This window comes from Cavia porcellus, unplaced genomic scaffold (assembly GCF_034190915.1).
Source record: "Cavia porcellus strain 051 isolate PalLab524CR breed Dunkin Hartley unplaced genomic scaffold, mCavPor4.1 scaffold_1, whole genome shotgun sequence".
Lineage (NCBI taxonomy): Eukaryota > Metazoa > Chordata > Mammalia > Rodentia > Caviidae > Cavia > Cavia porcellus.
The window spans coordinates 40322116-40345315 of NW_026947484.1; the positions used below are offsets into that span (position 1 = coordinate 40322116).

The window sequence follows — 23200 nt, forward strand, 5'->3', positions numbered from 1 at the left end:
CTCAGCATCACGTAAAAAGTAACTAAGACAAAATTTGGTACCAAGAGTGGAGTCATTTGCTGTGACTATACCTGACCATGTTTTTCGAGAGGCTTTAAAAATGGCTTGTGGGCAGAGTTTGGGAAGGTTCAGACATGTTGCCTGGATGCATAGAGCTGGAGCAACTTAGGCTATTCTGTAGCGGAGATTCAGGTCAGAGCTCAGGAGACCAAAACGCTGATAGAAAGCCTGATGGTAAAAAACCAGGCTTGGGAGGTTTCTGCTGGGAAGAAGGACTGCATTGGCTGTTGGACTCCCCATGATACGTTTTATGGCTTGACAGAAAGTTTGTCTACATTTTTTTCATGCCCAGAGACTTTGCCTGAGACTAAGACAAAAGGCAATGGATTGATTAATCTGGAAAAGGAAATTTCAAAGCAATCAAATGTTGAGGCTGTGGTATGGCTATTGTTGGGAGTTTTTAGCCAGCTTTATGTTGCAAATCAAGACCAAAGAGCTCAGAAGGATAATTTGCAATACTGTGAGTTTGGCCAGCAGGAAATTCCAGGAATGCTGTAGATTGTAAAGACAGAGTTGAGACTTTGATTGCTGAGGAGAAACAAAAAGAGAAGAATGATGGCCCCAGGACATCCCAGGAAGCAGGCAAAAGTGAAAAAATTTGCTCAGAGGAAAAAGCTACAGAGCACCGTGCTCCAAAATGGCGACAGAGGCCACATGAGTTTCCAAAATGGCAGCAACATAGAAAAGCTTTTCTTCACAATCAGGTTTTCAGAGCCCAATGATCCAGGCAATCGCCCCCTACAGCCAAGAGGAAAAAAAGCCTGGCTACTGCTCCAGCTGGCAGCAAACCCTGGCGGCATTCACATGGTGCTGATTTTAGGTGCAAGAAAAATGCACAAATTCTGAGGATAAGACAGCTTCCACCTCAATTACAAAGGGCCTGGGAGGCCAAGCAGTGTGCCCCTAACAGGACAGTTTGTCAAGATGTAAGGGTAAAGCCAAAGATGCAGTAGAGACCCCAAAAGTTTAAAAAGTCAAAAACGTGGGTGATCAAAAAAAAAAAAAAAAAAAAGCTGCAAAGATCGAGCAGAGAGGATTTAAGAAAAAGCTGCAGGAACTAAAATCCCTAAAAGTGCCTTGGGGGTGAAATCACCCAAGTCTTTTGGAGCTTGCAACCAGATTGCTTCAAATGCTGAGCATAAAACTCTAGGACTTAATGTTCATCCTACTGGATGTTAGACTTGCTTTGTTTCCAATACTTTATATTACTCTGTTTGTAACTTTTGGAATGTTAACGTTTATCTTGTGCTTTTGCATTTCAAAAATGTTTAACCTTGTTTCATTTATACAGGGGGTTATAGTTGAGAGTTTGTCATAGCTCTTAAAAGAGACTTGGGACTTAAAATTTTCAGCAATGCTTAGACTTTGGCAACTCTTGGAGATGGACTAAATGTCTTTTATATAAAGGATGTACATGAGTCCTGGGGGCCAGAGGTGGAATGTCATGGTTTATGTTGATGGCCCCCAGGCCTCATTCATTTGCATTGTGCATTTGTGATTGGTTCACTATCTAACACTTGGATTGGGGTGTGAGTGCTACACTGGCCTAGGGGTGGAGCCAGAATGTGATATAATGGCAGGAAGAAGGTATGTCTGGCTCTTTTGCTGGTTTCTGCCTTGCTGTTTGCAGCTGCCATGAACTGCAGTCCAGCCATGCCACCCTGCCTTGGAGCCAACTGAGTATGGACTGAAACCTCCAAAAATTGTAAAAAATAAACCTTTCCTTTCCCAACTTTGGGCTTCAGGTATTTTGTCTCAGCAATGAGTAAAAAGTAACTAAGACAGAGTCCAAACCATTTTACCCTCAGCATGACCTAAAGTTGCATCCATTTACCAACAAGAGTCTCATGATTATCCTTCTTAATAGCTGAGTAAAAATGCCATATCTTTATTACTCATTCTGCAGTTGTTAGCCAAGCTATCCCTTTATTTTGTGTCACATGAAGCATTGTTTTCTCTCCTTTGACTTTCAGTCTATGAATTTCCTTTTGAGTTAAATGCTTCTTGTATACTGCATACTGATGGATCTTGTTTCTTGATCCATTCTGTATGTGTTTCTTCTTATAGGTGGATTGAGGCCACCCACATTAATTTTCATTGCCAACACACACTGGCTCATCTTCACCTTGCTATATTCCTGCCACTGGCTCCATACTTTTCCCCTCTGTTCAATCCTGCTTGATGATCCCAGTCTGCCACTGCTCCTGGAAATGTGATCATTTTTATATCTCTCTAGAATGTCCTTCAATATTCTTTGCAGAGTTGGTTTGATGGTCATGAATCCCTTCAGTTGTTCTTTGTCATGGAAGTATCTTGTTTCTCCACTAATTTTGATAGTTTTTGCAGGATATATCAATCTGGGTTGGAAGTTATTTTCTTTCGGGATTTGAAATACTTTAATCCAAGCTCTTAACTTGATGGTATGTGCTGAAAAGTCTGTCGTGATTCTTACAGGTTTTCCTTTATAGGTGATCTGTTTTTTTTATCTAGCAGCTTTTAATATTCTATTCTTGTGCTGAATTTCTGGGATCTTGATTATTATATGCCTGGGTATAGATTTATTTTGATTATGGCTAGTTGGAGTTCTATATATGCCTCACTTATCTGTATGTCAGGTCCTTTTCCTGCAATTGGGAAGTTTTCTGCTTTTACTTTTATAAATAGTCTTTTAATGTCATTTGTGTTAACCCTTGCTTTTTCACTGACACCTATCAGTATTATTATTTTTCTTTGCATCATGATGTAGCCACTGAATTGTTATTTCCTGGTTCCTTCTTATTTTTAAGAGTTCTTTCCTTTCACAATCACTAGCTGTGATCTTGTCTTCAAGGCCTGAGAGTCTATGTTCAGCTTTCTTTCAAGCGGTTTTGCCAGCTTTCAGTGGAGTTTTTAATTTCCTGCATATCTCTGTGAATCTGTTTCATGCATTCCAATTCCTCCAATGTTGTTCAAACTTTCCCTCATTTTCTTATGCTTCTTTCTTTTTTTATGTATGCCTTCTTTAGAAACACTCAACAACCTTTTTATTATGTTCGTGATTTCTTCTTTTACTTGAGACATTATTTCTCATCTGATTTTTTTTACAGCCTCATGAAGTAGTTTCTTTACTTCATTTGCCATCTTCCTAGAAATTTCAGGTGTGCAACTTCCAAATTTGTCCATTTGGAAGTGTCTGTGTCTCCTGGACTTATTCTGTGTAGTTTGGAGTCCAGAGATTGTCTTTTGTTCTTTGGTCTTGACATTTTCCTGATTTCCTCCAGAGAAGCCCATTGTGAAGTCCCAGACACTTCCCACATTAGCCACACATCCAAAGGATAGAGGAGTGGGTCAGCTACCTGGGTTTCTCCTCACCTAGGTTCTTGGGGAGGTATTGGGGCATGGACCAGGCTTCACCACACACACATACAGCTTCTCCAAAGCGTGGCTGGCTGGTTCTCCTACCCCACACTGACTACAGGTCCCCAATGACAGCCATCTGGCTCATGGGGCATGGTTGGCTGCTTCTTCTCCTGGCATGTTTAGAAGCTTTATAATCTGATATGATCCCAATCCTTGATTCTTGATGCTTGATGCTATTTTTTGTGTAATTGTGGTTCTATTCAGAAAATCCTCATTCACACATAGGTCTTCAAGAATTTTAATTTTTTTATCTTATAGAATATTGTTCCTGTTGTAACATTTAGATCTTTGATTTAGTTTGATTTAGATTCCATAAAAGAATGGAAATCTTGAGAAATCAAAGAATAACAAATGCTGTAGTGACTGCAGGAAAAAAAGAAACCTGCTACATTGTTAGTGGGAATGTAAACTGGTACAACCACAAATGAAATCAGTAGAGAAATTTTTCAAAAAACAAAAATGAGGCAAATCATAGGCCCAAGAAGACAGACAACCCAGTTCACTCTTTCTGTGAAGAAGCCATGCTGGGTGTGGGAAGAGTATAGCAAGAAGCCAATCTGTCCTTCCCATGAGCTGTGCAAACTACATGGGGCCCAGGAAGAGACAAGCCAATTCACCCTTCCCATGAGCTATGCAAACCATGTGAGGCCCCAGAAGAGAGAAAAGCCAGTTCACCCTTCCTGTGAGTAAGCAGAAGCCATCCTGGGTCTGGGAGGAATGTAACATGAAGCCAATTTGACCTTCCCATGGGCTATGCAACCATGCAGGGCCAAGGAAGAGAGACAAGCCAGATTGCCCTTCCTATAAGCTGACCAGCAAGCAGGCTGAGAGTCAAGAACACTGAGCCTCTGTCTTCATCCCACCTCGGAAGCAACCAGCTGATTCAGAGGACAGGTTGAGATGATAGTAACTAAGGTACAGAAACAACTTAATTCTTTTTTTTTTTTTTTAGTATCAGGGATCAAATGCATGATCTCATGCTTGCCAGGCAGATGCTTATTCCACTGAGCTAAATCCCCCATCTCTAACACTTAATTCTTGTATTCTTTCATTGACTTTGTAGGCTATGAAAGAATAGGCTAAAGCTGGTAGTCTGATCATTTGTAAAGAGGATAATGTATTGGGGATTTCCTTCTGTCTTGTTTTTAAAATCCAATATTGTTCTCACTGTTTTGCTCCATTTTATTAGGGTTGTTTGTGGGGGTTGTTTTGTTTTGTCTTTTTGAGACAGGGTCTTACTGTGCAGTTCAGGCTTATGGTACAGCAAGATCTTTGTAGCCTAGGTTGGTCTCGAACTTGCAGTGATCCTCCTGCCTCAGCCTCCCAAATGCTGGGATTACAGGAGTACACCACTATGCCTGGATTTATTGTTTTGTTTTATTTAATGCTCTGTTTGTTTGGTTTTATTCTGTTCTGTTTTATTTGATTTTACTATGTCTGATGGTATAGGCAGCAATTCTGAAGATAGCAGGAGGCATTATGGTAGCCATTACTGATTTCCTATTATCCTGTTTTGAAGTCCTGTGTTGCTTTCACTATTTTGTTTTATTGGCTTTGTTATGTTTTACTTTGTTAGTTTTTTTTTAATTTTAAACATAAAACTAGAAATTCCATTCACCTCAGCTATTCCTCTTCTAGGTAACTATCTGAAAGGGTTAAGATATATTACAGTGATATATTCATATCCATATTTATAGCCACATAACTCAAAATAGCTAAATCTTGGAGACAGCTTGTATGTCCATAAATAGATAAATACATAAATAAAATGTGGTATATACACAATGGAGTACGATAAAGAAGGGTAAACAAGTCATTTTTAGGAAAATGTACTTTGAGATCATAATGTTAAATGAAATAAATCAGACACACAAGAGTATCACATGATTTCTCTTAAGGCAAAACCCAAATATAAATTATACAACAGAATGAAATATAATAGGAAACATGGAGATAGTTCTTTTGCAAAAGGGAAAAGGACCAAGAGATGGAGGTAGAGAGAGGGAAAAGGGACTTCAAAAATTAATATGAAATGTTATGTACATGTGCCATATTCCCACAATGGATGTGGTCATTGTGTGCTATAAATATGAACTAATAAAATAAATTTTTTTAAAATGTCACAAAATTCAATTAAATCCAAGATCTACAGAAACTCAAGGTATTGACAACCTGAGAGATTGCTTATTGCCTTCTTTAATCCTTAGGAGCCCAAAGAGAAGCAAAACAACCCTCAACTGCTTCCCACCAAAACTTTGTTTTTCCCTTTAAATTCCTAAAATTTTAGTTAATCTTCACTCCTCCAAGGGCTTCATTTAAAAATAGAAATTTAGGACTGGTAATACAACTCAGCACAGAGCACTTGCCTAGCATGTACTAGGCCCTAGATTTGATCCCAACACCATGAAAAAATAAAAACAAAAATTGAATAAATTGAAATAAATAACATTTCCTTTTCACTATTTGGTTTTGTACTGTAAATGGTCTTTGATCCTCTCTGGAGAGCAAAACAACAAGTTGGCCCTTACTGAGAGACAAGAAACACAAGAAAAGAGGGGGCTGGCACTATCTGCAGAGCCTAAGCATCAGCACCCTGATATGCTGAAGTTTCCTTTGGCTCCAGCAAGAGTCTGCCCTTTCCCTAAATCATCTGCTTACCCTCTCTGCTTCTGCAAGTTTACAATCAACTAAAGAAATTTTCCTCGCTCCAAGAAAACACTTCTCTCCCCTGCTCAGACCAGATCCCTGCAGACTGCAGTCTCAACCAAGCCTTCCCTGACCTCACAGTGAACCCTTTTCCTGGCCAAACCCAGCCAGAGCCCCATTCCAACAATACCATCTGCTACAGCTGGCTGACATAATGTAAGCTAACTGCTGCACATCTTACAAAAGCCAGCATCTTTCCACACAGCACTGACTCCAAATTCCAGGCTGCCTGTTTATATTCATCCAACGCCACAGTGAATAGTAGTATTTAGGACACACAGTTAATAGTAATATTTAGGACTTGTAGGTGAAGCCTAGATGCTGTGGGTTAGTATTAAGTTCAAAATCTTCCCAGCTATTCACCTCTCCAGGCTGTACACTTTTTCAGGTAAAAGAGGCATCATTAAGGAACAGTAAACAGTGGAGAAATTACACTTTATTAAGAACCAGACCAACATCCAGTAACTCCCAGTGCTGATAGGTGAGAGAACAGGGCTTAACCCAGGAAACCTAGACATGGCTTTCTATATCTTTCCCCTAAATCTAAAACGACTATTTGTAAGAGAGCGTGCATTATGTAACAACTCAGTTTCAGAACTGAAAGAGGGAAAAGAGAGACACACAGACAGATCTTGTCAGGACAACGCAACATAACAATTCAAAATATGGATGAACAAGAAAGACAGAGACAGAGACAGAGACAGAGACTTGGACTGTTCTAAAAAGACAGAATCAGGATTTGTTTGGACATGCTTACTACATAAAGGTAAAAAACAAAGTAGGAGATCACTCCTAAATACTGATATTTAAAGTGCAGTATCCTACTGTTTTAGTGTGGGCTCTGATAGAAGTTCCATATGCAAAAAGATTATAAACAATAGAAATGTTACTTCTCACAGCTCAGAGGCTGGAAGTTCAAGATCAAGATGCCAGTATGGTAAGGTTCTGGTGAGGTCTGTCTTCTACGCTGCTGCCAGCTAACTTGAGGTTGTAACCTCATGTGGTAGGAGGAGAAATGAGCTCTCTGGGACCTATTTTATAAGAGCACCAATCCCATTCATGAGAGTTCCTGCCTCAAGATCTAATCACTTTCCTAAAGGTCCCACTTCCTAATTATGATTTCATCATGTGACTTTTGGGGCAACCCATTCACGCTAAGCTTCTCATTGCATTATTCTTATGTAATAAATTACCAAGAAAAAGTGTTGGCATAACATAATGATTATTATCTCACAGTTTCATTGGATCACGAATAGGGCTCTTAGTAATATCACAGTCCTCAAGCAAGATATATACTGGTGCTATAAGCATCCCAAGGTGTCCCTGAGGAAATAAATGTTTCCAAGTTCATTTGCATGATTGTTTTCAAGGTTCAGTTCCTTACTGCATGTTGACCAAAGGTTCTTCAGAGTTTCCTGTGATTTGGGGCTCTCTAACTTGGAGTTTACTTCATCAAAACAAGCAAGTCAAAAAGAGAAAAAGTGCCAACAAGCCTGAAGTGACTCTTCCATAACCCAGTTTCAGAGGTGACATCGCTTTGCTTTTGACATATACTCATCAGAAGCAATTTATTAGGTGCAGCACAGATTCAAGGGGAGTGAATTACATATATATGGGTATGGATACCAAAAAGTGAGGAGAGCCCTTTTAGAAAGCTTCCTGCCATACTCATGAAGATCAGGCGTGAGAGATGGAAGATATTCTTTACAATTTTTGCAATTTTAAGTATATCCTACACTGACCTTTTATAGTAATGCAAACAGAAATATCTATGCTTGAAATTTGGAACCGTAAATAGTTTTGCATCATTTGGTTGAATGCTTAATGCTAAAGATGGTTCTACGATAAATCATTGTATCATCAAAGGCAAGTAAGACTTAGTATATGTGTTTTAATCCCCTCAGTATATCTTTTTCCATTAGAAAACTGCCACCCTTGGGGGCTGGGGGTTTAGCTCAGCGGCATAAGCGCCTGCCTTGCAAGCAGGCAGTCGTGAGTTCAATCCCCGGTACCGATAAAAAGGAAAAACTCAAAAAAAAAAAAAAGAAAGAAAGAAAAGAAAACTGCCACTCTTTCATCCTATGTGATTCTGATGAAACTGTTGACCACTGTACCTTGTTTAATCTTTGGCTAATTAATAATGAACCAAAGGTATAGATACATGAATCAAGCAAAGACACACTCACCATGAAATATGATACAAGGATACTGAGACAGAAAAGGTTTCATTGCTCTTCATTTTGAATCATGAATCATGAAAATGAAAGCTTAAGCAATCAGGAGCCACTTTTCCCACCACATGAAAGAATTTACTGGTAGAATTGAGGGAAGGGAGAAGCCAATAATACTGTTTAAGCCCCTGCAGAGAATCATGTAGCATGCTTTCTGCCTCTCCCAGTTACATGATCCAGGAAATCACATTTTGCCCAAGTTAGGTCGTATTTCTGACAATTTTTTGTAACCAAAAGAACTCTGACTAACACAGATTTGCTTCAAGGTGACTCTTCTTACAAATTGATACCTATATTCTATCTCTGTGTGGTTCTCAAATACAGCAGAATTACAGAAATTATTTGTTAAAGTACAGATGTTTAGGTCCAATCATACTGTTTCAGAACTCTGTAGGGGCAAGATCCTCAAATCTTCTTTATTTTAAATTCCACAAATGCTTTTGAAGTCAGCCAGTATGGACAACCACTAATCTCTCTTTAATGCCGATTGCTGTGATTTAGTACCGTAGACTAGAAGGTTTATAATAAGAGAAAAATATTTTTACAATTCTGGAAACTGGAATTGCTAAGGTCAGAGTATCGCATGGTTGGGCTCAGTGAGGCCCCTCCTGCAAGCTGTAGCATGACAAACATTTTTTAAAATAGGATTTATTGAGGTATAATCAGCATATCAGAAAATTTAATCATTTAAGTGCACGATCCAATAATTACTAGCAAATTTGCAGAACTGTTCAATCATCAAAACAACCTAGTTTGAAAAACATTTTTAACATCTCAAAAACATTTTTTGCTAATCTATATTTTTCCACTGGCAATCTCAGAAAACCACTAATCTGCTTTGTATCCCTATGTTCAGAACATTCATATAAATAGAATTACACAATACATAATCTCTTGAGTCTAGTTTCTTTCATAATATTTTGAAACTCATCCACCTTTTAGTATGGTCAGTAGTGTATTATTCTTATGCCTGATCCTGTTCCATTGTACCACATTGTACAGATTATCTTTAACTGATAGTTATGTCTCAATAAACCCAACCTAAATTATGAATATCAGAAATAAAAAGAGTTTCTAATATACCGTAATGTATCACTTTCCCCCTTGTGAGTTGGTAACAGACTGGGAGCCTCAGCTTGTTACTGCCTGCTGCCTACTATCAAGAGAGAGTACCAACTGCCTATCATTAGCCTGGGAAAAGATGAAAATTAAAAAGCTGAAATATTTTGCATTGAAGACAATTTCAGTCCATGGTTGGTGGGCTCCAAGCAAAAAACATGGCAGACATGGAAGAAAGCTGTTTCAACATCTTTGGGAGGGAGGGAGATATAGAAGGAGGAATGAGACAGACAGACAGACAGAGAATAAGAGACCCTAAGGAGAAGTGGAAGGGAGCAAGGGTATATCCTTGCAGGTCACAGTTCCAGTGACCCACCTCTTCCATCTAAAAGCATGTTCACAGATAAATCCACTGATAAGTTTAGTGCCATGAACCAAATATCTGAAAGCCCTTTTTCTGAAGACATGGAACTTGTCTTCAGAAAAGACAAGGGGGGATGGTTTCTATCTAAATCATAACAACAAGGAACCTTCAACAATTGCTGGAAACTACTAGAAGTTGGGAAGATGTAAGGAAGGATTTGCACTCAGTACTGCTGGAGAGAAATGGTTCAGTCGATTATTTTATTTCAGACTTCTAGCTTGAGGCTAAGACAGACTAAATTTTTATTTAATGTCAAGCCACCAATTTTATAGCACATTGTTAGAGAAGCCCTTGAAAATATAAAACAGAAGATTCCTGACTCGCAATGTTCAACTTTTTGTCTTAATCTTCATGTGGCAAGAAAAGGGCAAGACAGCTCTTTGAGTGCTAATCTCAGTCATGAGGTTTCTGCTCTCGTGCTCTAATTTCTCTCCAAATGCTACCACCTCTAATACTATCACACTGAGGGTTAGGATTTCAGCATATGAATTTTGGGGCAATGCAATCACTCATCCTGTAACTCTATCACATATAGAGAAAGACAAACTCCAATTCTAAATGGTCTTTCTTTTGTTTGAATTGGAGGCATGTATCTTTCTATATAAAATTCTGCAGAGAGAACAGATAGGTTTCCTCATGTTAACTAAAATTAAATTCTCTTTCTCCTAATGTAAAAATCAGTGAAGTATTTTTAAATGCTTCTATAGCATTACTGACTTTTTACAATGACTAGAAATCATTAAAGATTACCACATATAGTAACAAATACTGATTCAATGCATCTTCAATTCTTTATCATAAGAACCAGGGAGAGCTGTAATATGGCCTTCTAATGCAAAGTTCTGTACTAAACAGCATAAAACAGAGCCAAACCATGGTCCTATAGTTTTACATCTGTCCCTGGACAAGCTAACCTCATACTATAAAATTTTATTAAGAACAATGTAAAAGCGGCTTTTAAAAACAAGGTCATCATGGCCAGATTTCAAGCAGGAAACCTCAGGCTGGAAGACTCAAACAACCCTGTGAAGCAGGTTGGTTGGACTGACAGATCACTTCTCAGCTATTTGCAATATCACAATGGTTTCTCGAAATTTGAATACATTTGAATACTGGCACTTTGACAACATATTACAGCAAATCTTAGGCCAATCCATCTTCACAGATAATTTAGATGCTATGTCAAGGGAAGAGAACAAAAACAAAAGATCTACAGTCTTTACATGCTGGATTCTTGTGGGAATCCTTACATGTTTGCTGATTTGTTTTATCAGCTCCTGGAAGAAAAATATTATCCAGAGTCCTAATAAGCAGGAAAAGTGGTGAAAAAATGTCATCACTGCTTTTTACACTAGGGTGTAAAATCAGGAGACAGTTTCACCAAAGAGGGACCACAGAGTAGTAATAAGATACTTCCCAGAGTTTTAACTATAATCATCCTCTTTTAGAATAAAATCAGTGATCAAGCATTTCAAATTCTGCTTATACCCTTAAAATATGAAGTCAGGAATTTCATCATTAGAGGACAGTGGAAGAGATGAAAAATCACAGATGTTATTTTTCATATTTTTCAGTCAAACATAGAGGCTTTTTTCTGTTAAAAAAAAAAACCTATTATTGACACCAATTAATTGAATATTTCAAATAACTAGAGAAAATTTGAATTATTCCCAACCCAAAGCAATGATGTATGTCTGAAATGATAGACATCCAGTGATCTTAACTGATCATTACATATTGTAAATAGATACTGAAATGTCTATACTGTATCCCATAAACATGTATAATTACAATGTGTCAATTAAAAATAAGCTATATCTTCAAAACGAGGGTAAGATCATGGTGATGCATCTTCCCCAAGGACTGATGTCACTCCCACCACAGTGGGTTAGTTATCACATAAGTGAGTTGTTGTAGAGGGAGTCTGGTACTGAGGCATGAGATTAGGAGGACATAGCAAACTGGCTGTGCAAACAGCATAACCAGTCAGTCATGGCCAGGACACACGCGCCGAACATCTTCCAAGCCCTGCTGATCAGAGAATGTTACCTTCAATTCTTCTGGCACAAGCTTAATCAGGTTTTTAACAGGGCAGCATAGATCTGTCATTAAAATGAGGGTATAAAAGCAGCCATTAACCTTGTGGCCGCTGCGAATCTACTGATGGCCTGACTCACACTCTACAGAATATATTTCTCTTACCTTTAATATATATAAAACCTCACTAGTTTTTTACTTGTTCAATTCTTTAAACAGGACAATGAGAGCCTGGAAGAGATGGACCCCTGAGCACTGTTACTGCTGTAACTCGCTACCAGTACCTTCCTTCTCTCTCTTGCAAACAAGATCATGAGTTTGATCCCCAGTACAAAAAAAAAGAAGACTTCTGATTGACATTTATATTTCCATTTATTGGAGTTTTGAATCATTCATTTATAGCTATAAAAAACAAAGTTATCAAAAAATAAAATAAAACTATCAATTTGAGACCTGGCAAGAAGGAAATCTCTACTGATACATGGCCCAAGTTTTCCTCCAAAAAAACCATGCACAGTGTCCAATTATTCACTATTAAAATATTTATTAGGAAACAGCAAACTGATTATAACAAACATGCTAGTGTACAAGTATCTTATGCAAGAGGTTAATTAAATTAGTTAAGAGTCTGTTTAGGAAATAACTTCTTGATAAGCTCAAAGTTTAATATTTTACAAAGATTTACTTTGATCAAAGGCTTATTTGAGAATCAAATCCATGCCAAAGTATTCACATACATATAAAGTATGGTATTTCTCTGATATCCTTCAGAGAGAAAGAAGATCAAACATAGGAGAAGAGCTGCCTCATATAAACACAAGGCTCTCCCCCCCCCAATCTAACTAGCATGTGATCTTGTCTCCCAGAACATCCCTAACTGGTAAGGTATTCCCCAAAGCTAGTTGCTGTATCCATGTCTTTCATACGTTACTATCTTACCCATTCCCATAAGTTACTATCTTACCCATTCCCATATTTGCTGGAGATGTGATCACACTGCACCCAGATCCAGAATTGATTGATGGACCAAGGTGATCTTGAATATCAACACATGTATTTCTTAAAGTCATAAAAAGTAGTATAAAGAATAATGCTTAAAGTTATGTTTTGATAACTTGATAATATAAATTTAAAAAGGTAAAATAGGTCTTGATCTATGTAGGCAGTATTTTCCTGCTAATGTTTTAATTCCTCTTAGAAACATAGCCAGAAGCTAATATTAATAGAATGCGTGTGTTTTGGCTTAAAATTTAAATGAATTTTAATCATTCAGTCAGACAAAAAGAAATGTTGTGATATAGTAAAGGTGCTTCTATAATGAAGATGAGTAAATAAAGCAACAGTAGCCACACAAAGCGTCTTCCATCTGGATCATCAGGAGACAAAAGGAATGGAGAGATTAAGCCTGCAAGCAAAGGCACACACAGAGTTCTGAAATTACTGTTCTTAGGGAGATGAGCTAATAAAAAGTTTGTTCTGCTCCGGTGTGGAAAGGACATATTGAAAGGTTATAGCAGCCACTCTTACATTCAACCCCTTGGATAGACAGCTGTTATGATTGACACACTGTATCAACTTGAGAAGTTTAGAAATTAACTAAGCTACTCAGCAGGGACCCAGGGTCCTGACTTTGTAAACATCTTCAGCCTATTCAAGAGGAGAGAGAGATGGTGTAAGTGCTACACATGCCCTGGGGAGCATGGTAGCCTGCTTAAAATACAAGGTAGAAAAGGCTTGCTCTTTCCACTTTTTTTGCTCTTGCTGTTTTGCTGTCTTCTGCCTTGGAGTCAGCTGATCATGAACTTAAACCTCCAAAAACTATGAGCTAAATAAACGTTTTCTTCCTTAATTTTGGGTATTGGGAATTTTGTCCCAGTAATGAGAGAAAATTAACTAAGCCAGATGCCCTCAGACCCAGAGAAGCCTTCTCAAGCTTTCCAAGATGGGAAAGAAAACACTGTCATCCTCTTCCTGAGTGGCATGTCCTCTACAGGCTGCCCCTGTATCATCCAAGTAATTATAGTTTGAGAGCTGTGTTTGGGAAAAATGTTGCTGGGTGACTAATATGCTTTTCCATTTCTCTTTGTCCATGTGTCAAAAGGGAAAACCAGTAATCATGATAATGTGTGCTTAATTTAATTCAGGAAAACTAGAAATAATTTAAATAGACTATAAATTATTGAAGTCATTCTACTTTAAAAAGAACTCTAAGAAGAGTCTGTATATTCAACAATTAAGGAGTTCACAATATGTGTTGGGCTATAATAATTATTATTATTTGCCAGGGGTTTGGTTCAGTTTTTGCCAGGGGTTTAGTGTAAGTGCCTGCCTGGTAAGTGTGAGGTCATAAGTTCGATACCCATACAAAAAAAATTATTATCACTCTGAAGTGCCTACTATACTCTAGTACTGTTCTACATGCTTTTTCCATATAATAATTCATTTAATTTTTAAAACAATCCCTAGGTAATAGCCTACATGGTTGTTCCTCTGTGTCTCTGTGTCCATACCAATCTGTTCTTCAGAAACTTCTTTGCACAAGACCCTCTTCCAACACCCTTACCTTTCACACATGCCTGCATATACTTCCTGGTTCACACATGATTATCAAGATAGAAACAAATTCCCTTAATATAGTCTGCAACAGTACATCTCAGACTTTAACGTTCCATGTGACTCCCTCTGAAATCTTGTTAAAAATGCAGCTCTGATTCAGAACTTTTTGGTGGGCCCTAGGATCTATATTTCCAATAGGCTCCCAGATGATGCTGATACTGAAAGCCCTCGAAGCACACTCTGAAATCTTGAGCTGGCCTCCATTAACCTCTCACACATTAGCCTGTACCACGCTCCTGTTTATTGATTCCATTCCAGTTCCTCTGCAAGAATGATCTTTTTCCTACTGTGCCTTATTAGGTTATGTATCTTTCAACTCAAGATTCATTTCTCCAGAGACTTCTTTCCACATCTCCCTGATTGGCTAAAGGAGGAGTGTCTGTCCTAGTAGCCCTAATACTCTTCTAGGTCCTTTTTCCTCATTGCTGTGACAAAGTTGGGATGCCCAAAGTTGGGAAAGGAAAGGTTTATTTCTTACAGTTTTTGGAGGTTTCAGCCCATACTCAGTTGGCTCCAAGAGAGGGTGGCATGGTGGGGCCACAGTTCATAGTGGCTGCAAACAGCAAGGCAGAAACCAGCAAAAGAGACGGAGGGAGGGAGGGAGAGAGAGACAAAGAGAGAGAGAGAGAGAGAGCCTCTTCCTGCCATTACATTGTATGCTGGCTCCTCCCTAGGTGAGTGTAGCACTGATACCATCAATCCAAGCACTAGACAATGAACCAATCACAAATGCACAATGCAAACGCATGAGGCCTGGGGGCCACAGACATAAACCATGACAAAACCTTTCCTCAAAGTTCTTGCAATAGCTGAAATTTTACATTTGTTTTTAATGAGTAAAGTATACTTGCAAGAACAGTGGCACAAAGATAGGATATGTTATTGATCATCATAATATTCGATGTTACTGGGAAAATGACTGCTATGAACTGAATTACATCCTCTAAAATGCATATGTTGGACCCCTTTGCCTTAAGGATGTGGCCTTTGGAGGTAATTAGGTTTGGATTAAATCAGGCAGATGGTCCCTGCATAATAAGATGATTACCCTTATAAAAAGAGAAAATGTGAGAGATTTCTTTCTGAATTACATGCACTAAGGAAAGTTCATATGAACACACAGCAAGAAGGTTGCTGTCTGCAGGCCAGGAAGGGAGATTTCACCAAGAACTGGACTAGGCTGACACCCCAATCTCAGACTTTGAGATCATCTTCCAGATCTTTAAAAAATAAATGTCTATTGTTTAAGTTGCCTAGTATATCTATTTTGTTGTAGCAGCCCAAGCTGACTTACATAATACCTAGCACACTACAGGTACTCACTGAAAAAAAGAATAGATAGATGAGTGAATGAATAATATAATGAACACATGCACATTATGCCTTTGTCATTCATAAACAGCTAATACAAAACCAGCCAAATGAGAATTTTTTATTCATTTCTTATAAAATTATTGAGAATATTATTAATCATATTATTCACTGCTGTAAAGTCTGTGTGATAAATTACCTCAAACCTAAGAACCAAAAGTCTATCTTTTATCATAAACTGATACCTTTCTTTATAGATACCTTTCTTTATAGATAATTGGGGTTATGGAAATTGTTTCTATCATGCTTCTTTCTATACTCTGGCTGCTAGGAAACTGATACTAATTACCCTTTTACACCTGATAGAAATCCAATATGTGACCTGTTACATGGTCTGACCTTCACTAATAATGGTTTCCTATGAGCTTAGTAATATACAAGTTTCCAGAGATTGTAAAGGGTGGGGGGCAGAAAGAAGAGTTGTTATGTCATATTAGACGTGACTTAGGCAATTGCATTTAAGGGGGGGGTCAAGCTAAAATAACTTGGACATTAGAGTCAACAACTTAAATCAGAAACACGGAAGCATAAATCACAGAAGAATAAGCTGCATGAAGAAAAAAACAAAAGAACAAAGGAGATAATACTGCAATCAAGTAAAGAATAAAACAAGATAAACTACTACAGCTGACTTTAGCCAAAATTTGCCATTTTTCTCGGTCTAAAACAGGAATTATTTGTTCAGTCGTTAAGTTTGCCAAGCACTGGAGAGACCTTTAAGAAACCACACAGGAGTTAGATGCGATGGCACATGACTATAGTCATGGCTGAGGCAACAAATTACTTCAGCTCACAAGTCTGAAACCAGCCTGGGCAACACAGTGAGACTACCACTTTAAAAGAAAAAGGGACTGCAGAGTAAGGCCATTCACAAAAACCATTAGAATGATTCACTGCCAGCGATATCTCCTGGAAAAATGAGGTTATTAGCCACTTTTGAGCCCATCTCTTATTACCTAATCAATTCTCTCCAGGTTCTAATCTTGGGTTCTGTTTAAGCAGGTTGTTTAGCCTCCACACTGTATTTTGGATCAGATAATTTCTGTTGTCAAGAGTTTTCCTGTGAAACATGAAGTTTTAGCAGTATTTTGAACGTCTCCTTAATAGACACCAATAGCTGATGCCCCATCTCTGCTCTACATGGTTACAAACAGAAATGTCTCCAGACACTGCCAAAAGTCCTGTAGAATGAAAATCCTGTTGGTATGGGTGATATGGGTGATTTATCAGTCAGGGTCAAATCAGGAGACACTAACTCTCCCAGTTTTTCATACAGAAAGTTATAAGTAATTGCAAACAAAGTTTAAAATTAAGAAGGTAATTTTGTTAATAGGCTTTTTTTTTTTTTTTTTTTTTTTTTTTTGGTACTGGGGATCAAACTCACAACCTTATGCTTACCACTGCTTAAACCACTGAGCTAAATCCCTGGCCCTAAGCTTTGCATCACTTTGATAAAAACAATTTGAATGAGGAAAACTTTATTTCTGCTCATGGTTTCAGTACATTTTCAGTAGGCTCCATTGTTTAGGCCTATGATGAGGCAGAACGTTGTGGTACAGCTGAGTCACTTACTTCACGGCAGCAGAGAAACAGTGAGAAAGGGAAGGAGCCAAAGAGCAGGTTGGGTAGACAGCCTACAAAACCCACACACCCCTGATCCACCCCTTTCATCCAGGCCCTGCCTCCTATTTCCTTCATGCCCCAGAGATGCTGTCAGAGTATGATCTCCTCAACAGACTAAACCACCTGATAACATTACAGCCTTCACAACCACTTCTCAGCTCACTGCTTGGCAAACAAGAACCTATCAATCTATTAGGGTTGTGCAAATCTAAACCATAAAAGGAACTGAAATTATTAAAAATGTCTCTAAGGTATCACAGAGATAGTGACTATTAGAAATAGGAGATAATTTTGCAATCAATAGCAGTTAGTCATTCCCAAAGAGATTATGAAGGAAAATTAGAAGTAGATGTAAATGGAAAAAAGAAACAGATTATGTAAGGCATTTCCTAAATTGTATTAAGAAATTTTGATTTTATTTTTCTCTGAAGGTAGTGAATACCACTAAATTATTTCAAGTAGCAAATGACAGGACTAATCTTTCAATTTAGGAAGAACATTTTGGCAGCTGTAAAACTTTGAAATCAAAACAGCGTTTGAGACAAGATAGATGGCAAAGGGACCATTAACGCCTTGTGAAGACTTTTAGCTCTGACAGCCAGAGGATTTTGAGGACCATTTGGGATATTACATCTAATTTATCTCAATCAACTCATTTGATATAGACTTCCTGTTATAATTCAACTATTGATTGCTACAAGATATCAGTTTTTAATTTATTAAAATATTTGATAACTTTTGTTTCTGACTACTAAGAGCAACTGATACTAAACAAACCTCCTCACTACCAATCATAGTTTGAAAAAAAATATGTGGACACGAGACACAGGAAATGACTGTTTTCTTACATTAAACAACAAAAACCCAGAAGAGAAGAGAAACAAATGAAGCTCAGCTCTATAGTCACCCAAGAGTTTTTTCAAGGAGGCACTTTCTAAATAACAGTAAAGAAAGGACAACAATCATGCTAAGCTTTGGAGACAGAGACCAGATACAAAGAACGCTGAGATTGCTAAAACAGAGGCAGACACTGCACAGAGAAAAATCCAGAACCCTGTAGAGAAGCTTGAGCCTTTCAGCAAATTCTATGTAGTGAGTAAAAACAAAGAATCCAAAAAGCTTCACAAATAACTACTACTAGGAAAAGAATCATAACCAGGCATTTGTCAGGTGATCAATTACTACACATCACCCAAGTCTGGGAGACATTCTAATTCTGATCTGATGAACAGCAAGATCCTCCTGAAAATCCTGCAGTATTCCATAGAGACCTCAGAAACACTACATGTTAGACATTAAGTTAATCCAGCGCTAAAGTACTATTTTACATTGCCTGCATAATTACAAACGATCTTCATGCTAACCATGAAAATGTGGAAACTGAAATTAAAAACACCATTTATAACTGCTCCTGATAAAATGAAACATTTAAATATAAATCTAACAAACTTTCAGATGTAATATCCTGAGAATTATAAAATTCTGACAAAATAAATCAAAAAAGATCTAAACAAATCTGAGCCCTATTATTTGATTTCAATATGTGTGAAGGTATGGACAGCTATTTTGAAGAGAACAAAAGACATTATGGTAGTCATTGCTGATTTTCCTATTGTCTGGTTTTGAAGGCCTGCAATGTTTTCATTCTTTTGTTTTGATCAGTTTTATACTATTTTTTTTTGTCTTTTTCATTTTTATCGGTACCAGGGATCAAACTCACGACTGCCTGCTTACAAGGCAGGCGCTTATGCTGCTGAGCTAAATCCCCAGCCCCAGTTTTATACTATTTTGTTTATTTAATTCATTGTGGGTGAGGATATGGACACCTATTTCAAAGAAAATAAGATGATTTTCTGTTGTTTTGTTTTGAAATCCTATGTTGCTTGCATTGTTTTGTTTTGATCTGCTTTGTCCCGTTTTGTTTTCTTTTGTTGTATTCTCTTTAAAAAAAAAAATGAGCCATACTGTATTACTAAATTTGAAGACTCAATATAGTAACAATGTTATTTCACCCCAAATTATTCTATAGATTTAATGCAATTCCTGTCAAAACCCTAACAAAATTGTTAGGGATATAAATAACTTTATTCTAAAGTGTGTAAAGGAAAGGCACAGGACAAATATGAAAAAGAAAAATGAAATTGCTGTACCCGCGACCACCAAGACCAGCCCCAAATTTGGTGATTTTCCAAGGCTACTCTCAGGACTGTGCATACAGTCATACTCTAGATTATGACTTATTACAGTGTAAGGATATAAAAAGAAATCAGCAAAAGGAAAGGATACATGGGGAGAAATTTGGAGGAAGCCAGACATAAGCCTCAGAAAGTCTCTCCTTGGGTCACATTCCTCCAGTCACTGGTTCTGATTATACATGTGAAATGTTGTCTACCAAGGAGTCTCATAAAACTCTCAATGTCCAGGATTTTTCCTGGGAGCCAGCCACATAGACATACTCCACATAGCATTTATCAAAAGTCCAGACTCCCAAAAGGAAAGCAGATGTTCAGCATAAACCATTACTGTTTGTACAAATTAGGCACAGCAAGCCACTGTTATCAGTTAGAAAATGATCATCTGAAATCTTACTTCTCAGATGCCCGCTAAGGGCCAACCTTACAGCTCAGGGTGAAACAAAACATTCTAAGGATAGATCTATGATAGGAATTTCTTTTTGTATATGATACAGCTGCAACACTATATCATTACACTAATCAAGACACTGCAACGTTGGCAGAGTGATACATAAATAAATGGAACAGAATTTTAAAAAACAGAAATGGACTCACACAAATATACCCAACTAATTTTTGTCAAAGTCACAAAAACTAGTAAACCAGTAAAGCGACACATAGAGTTAGAACAATTAGACATGCATCTATAGAAAGATGAACTTCCACCTAAATCTCACATCCAATACAAAATTTAATCTCAAAGCAGGTCTTTGACTCTTGTAAAACATAAAACTACAAATCTGATTTCGAAATCATAAGAAAAGTCTTTGGAATATCAGCACATGCAAAGAGTTTTTAGACTTGTCACCAAAAGCATAATCTGTAACATAAAATACTGACAAGCTGGACCACTTCAAATTTTAAAACTGTTTCTCTATGAGAAACTCTAATAAAGCCAGTGTGGTGGCACATGCCTAGATTCCTGGCACTCGGGAGACTGAGGCAGGAGGGCTGCTGTGATTTCAAGGCCAGCCTGAACTGTATGGTAAAACTCCATCTCAAAAAGAAAAGAAAAAAATTAAAACCCTTAATAGAGGTCTTTTTAAAAATAAGTGAAAAACTGGGAGGAAAAATGACCAAACTACAAATCTAATAAAGGCTTGTATGTGCAACATATACTTATTAAAACTCTCAAAAATATTAAAAACAAATGATATAACTGCAACATGGGTACAATACATGACCATATATCTCCTGAAGAAAATATGAAGGATGACAAATTAGCACACGTAAGATGTTCACTATCACTAGACATTAGTGAAGCCACAACGGGACAGCACTATGCATCTATCAGAATGGCTAAAATAAAAACAGTGATAACATCAAATGTCGGTGAGAATGCAGAACAAGTGGCTGACCTATACGCTGTCAGTAATATAGACACTCTGGACAAGAAGTGGCAATTTTTTACAACATTACGTCCATCTACCGTTATACATCTATCTGACCCAGCAACTCCACTTTTAGGCTTTTATCACAGAAAAAAGGAAACCATGTTCACACATAAACCTGAACACAAGTATCTGCAGTAGCTTTATTCATAAGATCTAAAAATAGCCCAAACATATTTCAGCAGATGAATAGTTTTAAACCTACTGTAGTAAATACATAACATGGGGTGCTGCTTAGCCCTCCCCAAAAACCCCAACTTTTGATGTACACAACAAGGGAAGGGCCTAAAAAGGCCACTGTGGTTATAAAATCATATAATAAGAGCTTATCTCTGAACTTTTCTCTTACCTTGCTTGTCTTGGTGGTCACACACACTTACATATATGACAAAATAGCATAAAACTAAATGCACACAAATGGATATAAAACTGGTGAAATCTAAATAAAATCAGTGGGCTGCATTGATGTAAATTTCCTGGTCATAATATTTTAAGTGGTGCAAGAAGTTACCATTAGACTGTAGGCTACTGAAGATCTCTCTGTATTATTATGATTATAAGTACACGGCATTGGGCGTGACTATTTTTTGTAGTTCTTTAAGTACAGCATCCTGGAGCAGCTTTTGTGACTCTAGGAGTGATTTACACTGAACTTGACTTAAAAGTAAGGTAATAGCCAGATGATTAGGGATACTTTTCACGTTCTTTGTACAGAGATTCAGTTTCAGCTATTATTCCGGTATCTAGTTGACCAATGGCAGCTTGTGAAAGACACGACTTTTCAAGAGATTGCTTGTGAGCTTCAAGAAATTATTTGTCCTTAATTAAAGCAGAAAAACAGTAGCTAACAGTACCAACTATAAATCCATCCTCTTGGGCTGAGTGTTGTTCACAAGAACCAGTTTGCCATCTGCATGACAGGCTGCCATCAGCTGGGCCCAGACAGCAGGGTCACCCAGAAAAAGAAGAGCAGTCTTCTGAATGCTCTTTGGTGCAATATTTTTTTCACCTTCTGTTAAACTGCTTCCTGCTGCCAACTGATTCACTGTAGTGATGCCTTCTTTCCATGACCTGAATCCAGAATATGAGCCACATTTCCTGCTACAGCACCTACCTTTGCATTTCACCGAGCAACAACTTGGAACAACAAAGCCTGAAGGGCTGGGTCAGCTAGGTTACTGTGAACAGCTTTAGATGCTTGTCTCTGCACGGCCGCAGGGCAGCCTTGCAGTGGGGTAGACTGTATGAAGGCACCTTAGATGGTAAGTGGCTTTTGTGTTTGAAATGCTTCAGTAGTTCAATAAGTGCTGCTTCTGACAATGTAACATCCTCCCCACTGCCATCCCCAGAGCACAGATGTTCTGAAGGCTTTCTGTGGCTGGTTCTCTTAATATAGAGCATTTGAATAGCAGTGACTCAGCTACATACATTTTTCCTTATTTATATTCTGTTACTCTCACAGCTATTAAGAAACTGCTTTGTTTTGCTGGAATTCAGTAGACAAAGTTCTCTCATAGGCTTTGCTGCTCTCTGCATATAGCACCTTCATAAATAAAGCCAATGTGAAACCTATGCTGTCTTCTAACTCTTCAGTGGGTGTTGACTTAAAAACCTGGATAGCTTCATGATAGTCACCATTAGAACATAACCACCTGCCATAATTTCTTACAGTAACACTACAAGTATCTCAGTGTTCTGCAGACTGTAACAACAAAATTGCGCTTTGGTATACATCTGCTGCTTCATTTTTCAGTTCCAAGTGTTCATTCAAGTAACCAAACCTTGTGAAAGCTGGAGCATAATTCTAAATTCTTTCCACGTATTTACACAGAACAACTTGTGATACTGGAATGGCATTCATCTGGAGGATGTTGAACCAGCACAGCTCTGTTTCTTTGTTGCTTTTATCCTGCAATGTTGTGCAGACTCCATGTGCATAAATTATTGCTCCTTCAGTATGCAGGCTGAGTTCTATAGTCCATCTGGAGAGAGCCACGGTGTCATAACTTCTCATTGTCTCTGCAACAAGAGCTTGTCCAGGGGCTCTTG

General features: G+C 37.9%; 1 protein-coding gene across 1 annotated transcript in view; it reads right to left on the bottom strand.

Annotated features, from left to right (window-relative positions):
• The window catches only part of LOC134475696 (uncharacterized protein DKFZp434B061-like), a 76189-nt gene that overhangs the window by 37809 nt on the left and 15180 nt on the right, over positions 1–23200 (bottom strand). The window lies entirely within an intron of this gene.